Source organism: Mus pahari, chromosome 1 (assembly GCF_900095145.1).
Source record: "Mus pahari chromosome 1, PAHARI_EIJ_v1.1, whole genome shotgun sequence".
Taxonomy (NCBI): Eukaryota; Metazoa; Chordata; class Mammalia; order Rodentia; family Muridae; genus Mus; species Mus pahari.
In genome coordinates this window covers 129,392,457-129,400,786 of record NC_034590.1, presented here as the reverse complement: position 1 = coordinate 129,400,786, position 8,330 = coordinate 129,392,457, and the positions used below count along the sequence as shown (strand labels likewise).

Sequence of the window (8,330 nt, the reverse complement as noted above, 5' to 3'; positions counted from 1 at the left end):
TTATTACCAATCAAAGCCAGCTGGAGGCAGGGACCCTCGGAGTCCCTGGAACTATTGTTCCAATTCACAATTGGAAATTGTTAATACACATAGGTCCCAATCAACCTTTCTACTTAGTTTCTTAATGTTTGTATGCCCCATGATAAAGGCTGACATGTCTCTGACTATGGGCCAGCTCTGCTGGCTCCAACCAGGAGCTGGATGAGGACAGGTACAGTTCTTCTTTTCATTTGTCCAGGGTCTATATTAAGATATATATATATACACATTTAGTTAAACCATTAGAGCATGCCCACCAAGTAGTCTCATGGGTTTAGTAATATTGCTGTTGTCTGGATGAAATAACCTGTAAGGCAGAAAACAAATGCCATCTGAATAAGGGGAAGTACCCATGTTAAAAGCTTTGGACATTAGACAAGTTTCAGCTGCCCCCGAAAATCCTCTTACCCTAATTGGGCTGCCTTCAGTTACAATGAGTTTTGTCAATGCATCGGCTGACAGTCTGGTTAGTTTTATCCCTATGTAGTGTAGGGGTCACAGATCTAAGCATAATCAGAGATCTCTAACCAGGTTCTGACTGGAAATGATTAAGTAGTGAACCTTTCCAAGAGTGGGAAATGGGGATAGGAATCCCTCATCTTTCTGAACAGTGGGAGGTGGGACTTGGGCCCCAGGTATGTTAAATGCTTTAGAAGGGAACATTGTTGGGGCCTTGGCATGGGTAGGAGATCTTTGTTAGGACTTAAAGGTCTGGGGACCTGATGTGTGGGGGTAAGTTCTTCTCCCAGGGTCTTCCTGTGGCAGAAAGTCCCAGGTTTTCCCTGTTTCCCAAAGGCCAAAGTCTTTCAAGAAATTGTTCAGGAAGCCTGTTTCATAACACAAATTTTTGCAATGGAAACTCCCTCATTTTCAGCAACTAGGAGGCTCACCCCTCAAGACATGCATAGAATTGTAAACCCTGTATTCCAGTCTCAAAAGAAAAAACTCTCATAGCTTTCATTTCTCCAGGATAACCAGACACTTAAATTGGGTATCAGGGAGCAAAGGTCAAGATGAACATAGTTTTCTGGTCTGTAGTCACATTAGTAAATAAATACCTTTCCTGTGTCTTCCTCAGTCCCCAGGTCCAGGCCTGAGGGTTGGACCATGAACTTGTATTCACACCAAACGCAAGACTCAGGAGGATGTGGAGGGAAAGAGCCTGGAACCCAGTGAAACCTTGATTTTAATGGGTTTTATAGTCCATAGAAAGTCCATTTAGCATCGTAAGTCTGTGGCTTCTGTTCTCGTGACGCAGGCGTGTTGACTCTATGGTGCAGTGCATGCTCCCTTCATGGCTGTAGGAGTGGAGAGGATGCGGAGTCCGTTCAGGTTGGTTCAGTCACCCCTTTGGCTACCTGCTTGGCCCAGCTGGTATCACTGTCTCAAAGGGAAATGGGATGGGCTTGTAGGTTGGCTGGATCTTTCAGATAATCCTAAGAAGAGCCTTTGTAGAGGACTGGAGGGCCTGTGGTGAACGGCTGCTCTCTGAGCTAAGGAAGCAGTTGGGGAGCCTCTCATAGGGGGCAAATCTCTCAGTATATGCAGTGCATCGGGGTCCAAAGCAAAACAAAGGAAGGAGGTTAATCCATACTTCAGTGGACCCTTAACGAGAATTTCGTTAGGTTTTTTGTTTGTTGGTTGGGTTTTTTTTGTTATTTTTGTTTTGTTTTGTTTTGGTCTTGTTTATTTATTTTTTTCATTCGTCTAGCAGTAGCTGCTCGATGACTAGTGGGGGCCATCCTGTGGCTAAAGTGTCCAATTGTTTGGACAGTTATATCATATGGCATTTCCATAGCTCCAAATTTTGGGTTAAAACCCCATTTGCAATGTCTTTTGTTTCATGGACAAACGGATGAAAAGGTTCTGAGACATCTGGAAGTGCTAGGGCTGGAGCTAAAGTCAGGGTTGCTTTTAAAGCTTCAAACACCTTTTGTTAAGTCTCAGTTCGTGTTAGAGGATCCACGCCTCTCTTTGTGCTGGTGTCTTGCTATTTCCATGAACTCTGGTATTGAAAGTCAGCAAGAAACTCCCAAGAAACTTCTGCTAGAAGGGCAGGGGTCAGCATTTAGTTTCTCATCAAACAGGGCTAGAGAATTTTCAAATAATCGGGGAAACCTGGTCCAGGTATGTTGCCCACCATAACCTCCCTCTGGGTCTGTCCATTTAAAAGCAAAGGTGGGTTGGCCCAGCACTGCCAATGGGGAGCAGAAGGCAGCATCTTTCAGGTCCAACACAGTGTACAGCTATTTCTCTGGAAGAATCAGACTCATGGGAATCAGAGGTCGCTGGTTTCTTCAAGGGAAGAAAGTTGGATCCGAGACAGACTGACAGGGCACCAGGAGGCCTGTTTCTCTAAGCCAGGATATACAGACTGCAATTTCCCTTTTTGTTTCCAGGGTCATTGGGTATTATTTCATCTGGACAGGGGCATTCTGAACTGGTTAGCAGAACGACTATAGGAACTTGGTACTAGGCCAGTCCTGGGAGGTTGATTTCTGCCCACATCCCTGGAAATCTTCTTTGCCAATCTGAGATATAGTCCCACTGGATTGGGGGCAGGACTTTCATCCAGGACTGACAGAAGGCAAGACACCAAAATTTTGCTGGCTATCAGTAAGGTTAACTGCATTTCATCACCCCCCCCCCAAAAAAAAAAAGGTGACAGTGGCTTTCCATTTATGCAAAACACCCTGCCTCTCAATTGGTTCTGGGTTGTTAAATACCTTTTAAGTTACCTCCAGCAACTGGGAAATGTTTATATACATATATCTGAGGTTGACTGGGTGACAAAGTATATCTTTTCAGCAGTTGTCCTTAATCTTTCTAAAAATTACCTAGCTAAAATTGTTTAAAGTCTCCTTGGTCAGTGTTGGACAGAAGGGAAATTATCCAGGCCTAATTGTCCAGCAGGATGTGGGCAGGGTAGAAGTTTCTTTCTTTCTTTCTTTCTTTCTTTCTTTCTTTCTTTCTTTCTTTCTTTCTTTCTNTTTTTTTTTTTTTTTTGAGAATGGTGGGCTTTTGAACGTTCAAATTTTATGAACCATTGGTTGAAAAAGAGACATAAATCATGAAAGAAGAAAGAGCAGAACTTCCTTTTCCCCCTTTGGTGTTGCTCAAAGGAGGAAGAGGGTAGGTAAAGGAAAAATGTTCCTCAGGGAACTATTTCTCCTTTCTGTGTACATTCCATATAGATGGTAGAAGGACCCAGAGAAGAGACTTGGTCCTCTTCCTCCAGGGGCAGAAGCAGGGGGCAGGGGGCAGGGGGCAGGGGGGTGTCTCTTCATAACCTGGCCGAGCTCAAAAGATTTTAGTCCCCAACAAGAGGGCACAGGTCTTTTGCCAGTAGGGTGGTGTGGTAGTCTTGTACCAGAGAATGTTACTGGTCAATATAAGGAAATAGAATTGACAGTGGGGGGGGGGGTTAAAGATGACCAGGAATGACCACATTCTTATACCTGAACAAACAAGGGGAATGTGGTAACTTCTCACAAGGATCCCAGACCTCGCCTATGTGTCCAAATACAAGGTGCCTTAACCAGACGCCCTCTGGAAGTGACAGTCCCGGTGACTTGCTTCCTTTTGGGATGAAAGTGTCAGACTCCTCTGCAGCATTAGGCACTGACTCAGCAAAGGGACCTGGAACATCTATTGCTGACTCCTTCCAGGCTCCTTGATCCCCACACTTTTCTTCACTCTGAGGGAATCTGAGATCCCAGGTCTTGTCTCTGGGACTCAGACGTTGATTTAAGGTGATAGAAAGCCTTTAGTTGCCAGTTGGCGACTACAGGGTGTTCAGGATCCCAGTATAATCCAAGCTTTTCTTGGGGTGAGTTTTTGAAGCACAAAAAAACCATACCCTGCGTTGACATACTTCAGTTAACAAGAACACTTGGCTAGAATCAGAACCATAGAAGCCAAAAAGTACATTTAGAGACTTTCCCAGAATGATGGACTTTGATGGATTAGGCCTTTCTTCCGGCAGGTGGTGCTGTCTTTGTGTTCTCTATGTTCTGAGTTTTATGGCTTCCATAGCACTTTCATCACAGAGTTAGTTGTGCTAAAGTCTGGGAGCCTACTAAAGTCTGGGGACTGTTACAACAGTTCAGCTAATATTCTAGTAATTGACAAGGGCTGCTTGCCACCAGATGCATTCCATTAAGTACCTGGCTGGAGGCAGTACCATGTGACAGGAAGAGACAAGAGGAGGTCTGTGAGTTCAAGACCTTCCTGATCTATACAGAAAGTTCCAGGGAACAGACATAAATGATTCTTTTTATTTATTTATTTGTTTTACAGTTCCGTGTGTATATGACTTTAACATATTTTTAAAGATTTAGTGTGTGTGTGTGTGTGTGTGTGTGTGTGTGATGTATGTAGGTGCCCACAGAGACCAGAAGAAAGACTTGAGCCCTGGAGATACAGGTGGCTTTGAGTGGCCTGACATGAGGCCTGGGAATTGAATGTAGGTCCCCTGGAAGAGCAGTGGGTGCTCTCTCCAGACCCAGCGCGTTTTAAAATTTTAATATTTGGCTGTCTTTACCTTTCATTATCCTCTCTTATCCCCCTTCTACTTGTTGTTTCCCAACAAATCCCTTCACAAAAGCCTCTTCCCTCTATAGGCACACATGCATGCATGCGCGCACACTTGTATATGCACACATACACACACTCAGAGAAACATGCATGAATTACGAGAAAATTTTTATAGACTTTCAGACTTGTCTTAGTCACTGTTCTACTGCTGTGAAGAGACACCATGACCACAGCAAGTCTTATAAAGGGAAATATTTAATTGGACTGGCTTATAGTTTCAGAGGTTTAGTCCATTACCATCATGGCTGGATGGTTCACAGGCAGACATGGTGCTGGAGAAAAGTTCCCCATCTGGATTGGCAGGAAGCAGGAAGAGAGAGTGACACTGTAATGGCACTCCCTATGGGGACCACTTTCATTCAAACTATCACAAGACTCTTTTTGTTCTTCTTACCAGGAGGCTTTAACTTTTTGGGCCTCTGTTTTATTCTGGAACCCTCAAGATACACGGGCCAAGGGTAAGGAGGCTGCTTGGCTCCCCCACTGACCACAGCCAGGGTGAGGTCAAGGTCAGTGCTCTGGAAAGCAGAGCTCTCTGTGCCACACTCAACAGTGCTGGTAGGAACTGTGTAAGATGAGCTGCTTCTCGACCTTCCCAATGCTGCGTGTGACCCTTTAATACAGTTCCTTGTGCTGTCGTGACCCCAGACCATAAACTTATTTCATTGCTACTTCATAACTGTGATTTTGCCACTGTTGTGAATCATAATGTAAATATCTGATGTACAGAATATATGATGTGTGTGCCCTGTGAAAAGGTCATTCGACCCCCGAAGGGGTCACCACCCACAGGTTGAGAACCACCGTCCTAGAGTAATGAAGTTAGGCAGTTGTAACAGAAGCTATATAGCCCATCATGTTCAACATCCTACAGAGTCCTTTCTAGGAAGAGGAGGATCTACTGTAGAAAGAATCCATGGGAAGTCTTAGAGAAGTAACCAAGGAGTTCGAGAAAACGTCTGATTTAATTGTGGTGTGTGAGAGAAAGGATCTCTGAGTTCTAGTCTATCGTGATCTGCATAATGAGTTCCAAGGCAGCCATGACTACACAGAGCAAGACCCTCTCTCAAAAGAAAGAAGGTGGGGAGGACATGAAAGGAAAAGAGGCAAACGTGTTTGGTTTTGAGAGAGGGTCTAACCATTTTGTCCTGGCTGGCCATAGCTCCTGGCCTCAAGCAATCCTTTGGTCTAAGCCTCTGCATAACTGTGACTATGGGCACCAGCCTCAAATCCCAGATAGAAATGAGTATTTAATGAAGGAGAAAAACAGCATTTTAAAATGCTGTCTGAAAAGATGAACTGGTGAGGACAAAAACTAATACTGCAGGAAAGAGAACTGGAAATTTATAACAGGGCTGAGTGTTCCAATGAAGGGATGGTCTCATTTTTAATGTGTATACATGCATCCCCTAGTATCATCATTCTTTTTGTTTGTTTGTTTGTCTGTTTTTGTTTTCTTGTTTTTCGAGACAGGGTTTCTCTGTATAACCCTGGCTGTCCTGGAACTCACTCTGTAGACCAGGCTGACCTCAAACTCAGAAATCTGCCTGCCTCTGCCTCCCGAGTGCTGGGATTAAAGGCGTGCACCACCACACCTGACCTAGTATTGTCATTCTTAATGTATATACATACATCCCCAGTATCATAATCCTTAAAGTGTATACATGCACCCCTAGTATTGTCATCCTTAATGTGTATACATGCATCCCTAGTACAGCTTTGTTCAAATATGTGGTACCTTGCACATGATAAAATGTAAAATTTATTAGATTTGGGTTTTTTTTGAGACAGTTTTACTATATCGCCCAGGCTGTCTTAGCACTCTTCATGAAGACCAGAGTAACCTCAAACTCACAGAGATCTGCTTGCCTCTTCCCTTTGAGTTCTGGGATTAAAGTTGTACACCACCATACCTAGAAAGAAATATAAAATTGAACACTATGTTTCAGATCATATTCTTATGTGGATGAATGTTTTGCCTGCGGGTGTGCGTACCACATGCAGTCAGTGCCTGAGGAGGTCAGAAGAAGGTACTGTGTCTCCTGGAACTGGACTCCACAAAAGCAGCAGATGCTCTTAACCCCTGAGCCCTCTCTTCAGTTCCTGCGGTTTAATTTTTATCCTACTCTGGTGAGGGAGAGTGAGGGTGTAAGTCAGCACAGGACGCTTGCCTGGTACTCAGGAAGGCCTGGCTTTAATCTCTAGCACTCAAAACAAAACATAAACTTTGGGGTGGGAATGTGAAGAAATAAGAATCCTTACATTGTTGCTGAGACTGGAAATTACACAATTTCTATATTTAAAAAAAACTGATTGTGTGTGTGTGTGTGTGTGTGTGTATATGTGTAGAGGCAAGTAGATGTGAGTATGTGTGTGGTCAAATGCATGTCAGAGTGGCACGTGGAGGTCAGAGGACAATGTGGAGAGTCTGTTCTCTACCACCTGGATCACAGGGATCAAACTCAGGTTGTTGGACTTTAAGTGCCTTGACCAACTGTGTCATCTCAACGGCTCCAACAGTACAACTTCTACATGAAAGACGTGAATACACTAGGAAGTTCCTAATGTCTAGAAGTTTAAAATCTACCTCCAAGTTGGGCATAGTGGTGCATGTCTTTAATTCCAGCACTCAGTGACAGGAGGATATCTGTGAGCTCAAGGCCAGTCTGGTCTACTTGTTGAGCTCCAGAACAGTCAGACCAGAGCTACATAGAGGAATCCTGACTCTAAATGGATAGATAGATGGATAGATAGATAGATAGATAGATAGATAGATAGATAGATGATAGATAGATAGAAAGAAAGAAAGATAGATAGATAGATAGATAGATAGATAGATAGATAGATGATAGAAAGATAGATAGATAAAAATGAAATCTATCTTCAATGATTATCTAGGAAGACTCTGAGACTGTCAGGAGATTTTTGAAGAATCTTATGAGATCCAGCAAGGTTCGGGAAGCTTGACTTCCTGGAAGAAATGGCAGCTGAACCCAGCCATGAGCCAAGTTCTTAGAGATTTAATTGTTTTTTTAAAGATTTGTTTATTTTTATATGGTGTTTTGCCTGCATGCATGAGGATGTTGAATCCCCTGGTTCTGGAGTTACAGACAGTTGTGAGCTGCCATGTAGGTGTTGGGAATTAAAACCTGATCCTCTGGAAGGGCAGTCAGTATTCTTAACTGCTGACTTCATCTCTCCAGCTCCAGTGGGCTAATTCTTATAGCATGTTCACAGGCCGGGAACTCATTTCCTTTACTCTTGTCGGGTAGTCTTTTGTCAATCACCACTTCTCTTGAAGGGAACCACACACTAAACTGATCATCTTTTCAGGAAGTTGAAAGAATGACCAAGTAACTCCACCCCTAGTACTTTATTCCACACAGATTTCACACGCATGGAGATGCTCACTGCTGTGTTGTTTGTGAAAAACTGCACTTGGCCTGATTGCTGATCAGAAACTGACTCAAATACTGCAGGGATCAATTTAAATATTGCTGTGCATCCCCTGCCCTGTGCAGACAAGAAAAAGGTGGGTCAACATAAGGTGAGATGGAATGTCTTTCAAAATAAGTTAGTTGACAGGAGCAAGGTCTCGTCAGTCATGTTTTCTATTGTGGTGATGAAACACCATGGCCAAGAGCAGTTTGGGGAGGAAAGGGTTATTGTATGTACATATTCATGCCACACTTCAT

The 8,330-nt window shown here is 43.5% G+C and overlaps 1 long non-coding RNA gene across 4 annotated transcripts in view; it reads left to right on the top strand.

Annotated features, from left to right (window-relative positions):
- Positions 1 to 1,136: 1,136 nt before the first annotated feature.
- The window catches only part of LOC115065506, a 28,289-nt gene continuing 21,095 nt past the window's right edge, over positions 1,137 to 8,330 (top strand). For 3 of the 4 annotated variants that reach the window (XR_003845286.1, XR_003845284.1, XR_003845283.1), the window contains exons 1-2: positions 1,137 to 1,371; positions 8,022 to 8,167. This is a non-coding gene — a long non-coding RNA (uncharacterized LOC115065506). The remainder of the gene's footprint in view (positions 1,372 to 8,021; positions 8,168 to 8,330) is intronic. The other variant, XR_003845285.1, reaches the window with a different exon arrangement.